General features: G+C 41.7%; 1 protein-coding gene across 4 annotated transcripts in view; it reads left to right on the top strand.

The window, feature by feature from the left end:
* Positions 1-6,000, top strand: part of BNC2 (basonuclin zinc finger protein 2) — a 393,095-nt gene that overhangs the window by 59,420 nt on the left and 327,675 nt on the right. Inside the window, exon 1 of one of the 4 annotated variants that reach the window (XM_073346268.1) lies at positions 1,140-1,204. The exons of the other annotated variants lie outside the window; for them this stretch is intronic. The gene's annotated coding sequence lies outside the window, so the exon portion shown is untranslated. Of the gene's footprint in view, positions 1-1,139; positions 1,205-6,000 lie in introns of those variants that run through there. 4 annotated transcript variants of the gene reach the window in all.

Genomic DNA, 6,000 nt, shown 5'->3' with positions numbered 1-6,000 from the left:
ACTCTAACGGCTGCAGTGCTGAATATCCTTGAGTATGTTTGTCTTAGAAATGAATGATGGCAATTTTTTTCTGAGGTGGGGGGGACTCTCTAATGCAGAGGACAGTCATTTTATTTAGGATTCTAAACAGGCACATGGAGTAACAAGAATACTTGCAACTGAAGTGGATGGATATTACACTAGCTGAGGGTTATCCATATGTTTCTGCTATGCTATGAGGTTAACACTATTGAAATAACAAACAGTTTTTTATGGACTTTTTCCTCGCAATAATAGAATTATCCAACTGTCTGTGTTTACTATCTTATGATCCTTATAGATACAAATAAGCAATAATGTCTGCTAGAATGAGTGTTGATCAGTCATTATGTAAGTAATTTGGGATCGAGACACACTGTGTTCAAGAACAAGGTTGGTTTTTATTGAACTTTTGTTCATGATTATGGTGCTCATGAAAGGCACCAGACTGAGAGCACTGTCGTATGAAGTCCTCTGTTTACTCACAAAACAGGATAGCAGTTGCAGGACAGTCTTTCTGTCACTGTCTCACCTTTGTGTTTCCACTATGATCTGGAAGCACATTTCTGAGGGCAGAACTGAATTTCTTTGCCCATTTGGTCTTTGACGTCTCTGCTGAGACTGCTGACAAAAGCCAATTTGATGTCAATTGTGTTGGTGGTTTTTGTGATAAGGATGCTTCTCCAAAATGAACTGGATTGAGATCAACAATTCATTTCACAAAGGCCACTGATGACCCTCCAGAAGTTATTACTGAAAGCTGTTCTGTATGGAGCTTTCCTTGAAGATCGTTAGGAAACTGCACACACAGTTGTACCAGTTTAACTAGCTGTAGTAAAATATGTCATTTTATACTGCTGTAGTCAAACTGGTGCACCTTTGTGTATGGACACTTTTATATCCATTTAAACTTGGCTTGCATTAGTATAATTTGTGCTGGTAAACTTACTTGCATGAGTTTCCCAGTTTTAAACTGATTTAAGAGACATCATACACAAAAGTTGCACCAGTTTCACTAACTGATTTAAGTTAAACAGAATGCAACCTTTGTGGATAGACAAGCTCCAATGTAGTGGTATTTCTTGCATGACACCTATTCATTTTGTGCTCTGTAGATTACATAGGGTTGCCAGGTGTCCAGTTTTTGACCAGAACAGTCAGTGGAAAAGGGACCTTGGCGGCTCTGGTGAGTGGTGCTGACCGGGCCATTAAAACTCTGGTTGGATGCGTGGCAGGGCTAAGACGGGTTCCCTGCCTGTCCTGTTTCCATGTGGCTCCCAGAAGCAGTGGCGTGTCCCCACTCCCACATCCCAACCCAGTGTCTCAGCCTGGAGCCCCCTCCAACACTCTGAACTCCTCATTTCAGGCCCCACCCTGGAACCCCTATCCCCAGCTACAGCACTGCCTCCCTCCCTCACCCCAAGCCCCTGAGTCCTGGTGGGGGGGTGGGGGGTGGAGTGAGCAGGGGTGGGGTCTTGGAGAAGGGGCAGGGCAGGGGTGGGACCTCAGAGGAGGGGCAGAGCAGGGGGTGGGGCAAGGGTGTCTAGTTTTGTGCTAGTAGAAAGTTGGCAATCTGAAGACTACACTGGATTCCAAGTAGTTGCTCAATGCAATTCAAGGTATTGGTTTTAACCAAAAAACTCTAAATGGTTTTCTTCAAGACTGCTGCTAGCTTATCCTCTACCTTGATATATGTGATCAAATGGGGGCCCACATGCTAGAAGTCCCTGTATTCAACAGTCTGGAGGCCAAGTGGTCTTTGGGCCTGGAGGTCTTGACTCTCTAATTCACTCCCCATATTGGTCTGAAAATCAATTGGTTTCTCAACATGCCCAAGTCAGTAATTTGTTCATGCAAGGCTTTTCCCGAGATGATGTGCTGGTGTCTTTTGTGATGAAAGGAAAATTTCAGACCTCTCCTGAGTTGGCATTAGTTTCATTTTGTTTTTTTATGTACTTAAGGCTAGGGGCTCTAGTTCATGCATTTAATATACTGGAAAAAATAAAAGGGAGCAATGTTGCTTGTCCTACGCACCTGCACAGAGCAGTAAGCGGGTGTAAAGTACACCCAGTGTCACTGTGTCAGCCAGAGCAGTACTGTCCATGTGCAGACAGAAGTAATTTGCATCTGGTAGTAGGTTGGAGCAGATCACTGCCCCCTGGGAGCAAGGTGGGAAGAAGGGACCAAACTGTAAAACAGTTAATTCCATGATCTGCTGTTTGGGCAGCCCAGCTCTGCACTGCCTCTTAAACAGGGAGATTTTCTAGCCCATAATAAATAAAAATGTATGGTCCCTATCAACTTGGCTGGATTCAGGCATGTAACTTACAGATGCAGGGCCCGGTATTAGTAGTCTTTTAAAACACACTGCGTACTTGTTTATACTGAACAGCCACTATTTAAAAAATAGTACGTGTAGCACCTCAGAGTATTTAGTCTACAGTATTTAGAAACCGGAAAGCCCCACACCTCACTCCAAACTTGCTCCTTATTTCTTGCTTTGAAGTAATTCAGGTCTGCCTGAGTTAAATCACTTGCGATATGTGGGGCGCCAATGTTGGCTCACTTCTCTAACATGCTTGAAGTCTCTGCCCTCTGTTGCCCCTTTCATTTTCAGGGTCATTTTGAGCCTGTTCAGAGTGACCTACTTGTCCCTTTGTCGCTATTTCTTGTTAAAACAGCTGTTCTCTCACTGTGGCTGCTCCATTCTATGAAGGAAGTACTGACATTTCTGAGATGTTGACAGGCTTATACTCAATCAGAGTAATCAACGTTTACAACACAACTGCCCTCATCTGTTTCAATTAGTTAAACTTCTACCAAGTTTTAAACAAATCAGAGCTGGTGTGTCCTCACCAGCAAATTTACTGATCATGAAAGTTCTGGATTTTCATTCCGGGAGTCAGATGGCATCTACCAGTAGAACAAGTTCAACAGCATCATCCAAGCTTCCCCTCCCTTGTCCCACTGCAAGTCCTCAAACCTCTAACAGAGGAAATTATCTCATTGAGTGAATGGTTGTGTAGTTTTCATCCCCATTCAATCCTTGGTGTCACATTTGAACAGTCCTTTGATATATATACTACTTCTGTAAATCTGGAGCAGGAATTCGGGTAGGAGGGGGCTAGGAAGGACTCTAGGCTGAAGTGAAGAGATGGAGAGAGTGGGTAGCTTTAAGGCTGATACTCCTTTCCTTATTTTAATAAAGTTCCTTAGCCACTGTTAAAAGAAAGTAGTTCTTTCTGCAATTCTTCACCATTATATGATTCAGTTAACGAGGGTGCAACTTATAATGGCAGTTTTCTTATGATTTCGACATTTGTCTACAGGGAACAGGGCTAGAACCCTGCATCTGGTTTCACATAGGGCTTACCTACACTTAAAAGTTAGGTCAACCCAACTACATTGCTCAGGGGTGTAAAAAGTCTGCTCCCATGAGCGACGTATTTAATCCGACCAAACTCCCGGTGTAGACAGTGCTAGCTCCCATTGACCTAGCTACTGCCTCTCGGGGAGGTGGATGAACTACAGCGACAGAAGATCTCCTCCTGCCCCACTCCAGTGAGTGTCTACACTGAAATACTAGAGCAGTGCAGCTTCAGTGCTTCAGTTCTGCTGTAATGTTTTAAGCGTAGGCATAGCCATAGGCAACTAAACAGTGAACCTTCTTGATGTCCGTTTACTTTGGCTGGATTGTGTGGCTGCAGTGACTTCAGAGCCTTCCACTGCATGCACAGAACTGTGTAAATTACATGATTAGTCCTTTTTGAAATGAAATGCCATTAATAGAGTAAACAGCTGATGGCTAGGGCCAAATAATCCCCAAAATTTTAAAAAGCAGCAGAGGACATCTGAAGTTCCAAGCTGGAAGTATTTCAGAGTAACAGCCGTGTTAGTCTGTATTCGCAAAAAGAAAAGGAGGACTTCTGGCACCTTAGAGACTAACCAATTTATTTGAGCATAAGCTTTCGTGAGCTACAGCTCACTTCATCGGATGCATACTGTGGAAAGTGCAGAAGATCTTTTTATACACACAAAGCATGAAAAAATACCTCCTCCCACCCCACTCTCCTGCTGGTAATAGCTTATCTAAAGTGATCACTCTCCTTACAATGTGTATGATAATCAAGTTGGGCCATTTCCAGCATAAATCCAGGTTTTCTCACCCTCCTCCCCACACACACAAACCCACTCTCCTGCTGGTAATAGCTTATCTAAAGTGACCACTCTCCTTACAATGTGTATGATGATCAAGGTGGGCCATTTCCAGCACAAATCCAGGGTTTAACAAGAACATCTGAGGGGGGAAAGTATGAAAAAACAAGGGGAAAATAGGTTACCTTGCTTAATGACTTAGCCACTCCCAGTCTCTATTCAAGCCTAAGTTAATTGTATCCAATTTGCAAATGAATTCAATTCAACAGTTTCTCGCTGGAGTCTGGATTTGAAGTTTTTTTGTTGTAATATAGCAACTTTCATGTCTGTAATCGCGTGACCAGAGAGATTGAAGCTGGAAGTAGTTTTTCTTAGATACATATAGAGACCCCCTTCACTGCAGAAGGTCCTCCAGGTGAAGTTGGGTGTAGATATCCCAGCACACACGGAATTCAATTCAAATAGACTTTACAGTAGTAGGAGCAGCAGATGGTAACTAAAGGGAGTGGAGTGTTTTTCGATCAGAGGAATTATGGAAGGCCTTCCCTTCAATAGGTATGCAGCACGTAAAGTGGCAGTTTAACATATGACAAATAGAAAGGTTAATTGAAAAATATGTGGAATAGCATAATAATGTTATTAATGAAGAAGCTCGATATTCCTAATGCATGTTGTCAAATGGTTACCTGGCTTTGGAATCACTTTAATCAAGTCATCACTTCCATCTGCATTACTTTGTTGTTTTCTATAATGTGGTCTTTGCAGTGCAATATGATTATACAAACTTTCTGATTCTTGGTCATTATTTCTTCCTTCCTCTTCTAAAACATAAAGCCACTGTATAGCAGAACCATTTTCTATATTTTAGTCATACATAGAAACATTTTTTTCTCTGCACTAGGAACATATATAAAGCAGATGATGAAAATATATATATATTTTTAAAAAACACCTTTTTAGAATCTATTTTCTTTGTGCCAGGAACCAGATGTTGTTGTTGGCAGCGGTTAAGAGGGTCACAGGGCATTTAAAATCACTAGGCTGTGAGGAATAAAATTCCATGTCTGGTGCACTGACAAATTTTTAGAACTGTTTACCCTGCAGTAAGTAGTGCAGAAATGCTGTTTCTACTTATATAGTTCTTACCATCTTCTATCTAATGTATCTATCTATTCTTCAGAGAACTTGCAGTAAGATATATTTGTCATAGTTGCTCACAGTATAATCATGGCTGTCTCAGCATTTGCATTATAGATGCTGCTTTTTAGGAGTTCATACATTGCTGCAAATACTGCTCCCAGCTTCAAACTTGGTAGGCAACATTTAAGTAGTAAGTGATTAGTACCTTGTTTGAGTTTGGAAGGATGAGGAGAGAGTAGAGGGGAGTCTGATTGCTCTGCAATATGAATTTAAGTAGTTTTGGTGTTACAATGCAAACATTCAGAAAATAAAATCTGATCAAATGAAATAGCAGAATGTACAAGATACTTAATTTTAAGTCAAGACATGCAGACATATCCCATAACATGTAAGGAGTTTTAAAACATGTATTTATATGACAGACCTGGATTCAAATTGCCCATTATAATTCCTGTGCTGTGTGTGTGAGCGAGAGATAGAGAATGTAACTGATATTCAAAGATCATCTTTGATATACGGCAGCTATTTTCAACAGTTATACTGCAACCCCCCTGGCTTTTGTTGCCATTTATATAGAGGCTGCTGCTCAGCACTGCAGTGCAGGAAACCTTGGTTTGGTCCCGGTCATGGAGTACCAGAATCTCCACTGTTCTCAATGCTTCCCCTTCGTCCTGCCACAGTGGAGTT

This window comes from Lepidochelys kempii, chromosome 5 (genome assembly GCF_965140265.1).
Source record: "Lepidochelys kempii isolate rLepKem1 chromosome 5, rLepKem1.hap2, whole genome shotgun sequence".
In the NCBI taxonomy this organism is placed as follows: Eukaryota; Metazoa; Chordata; order Testudines; family Cheloniidae; genus Lepidochelys; species Lepidochelys kempii.
Note: the sequence above shows the minus strand (reverse complement) of the source record. Positions and strands in the feature narration are given on the sequence as shown.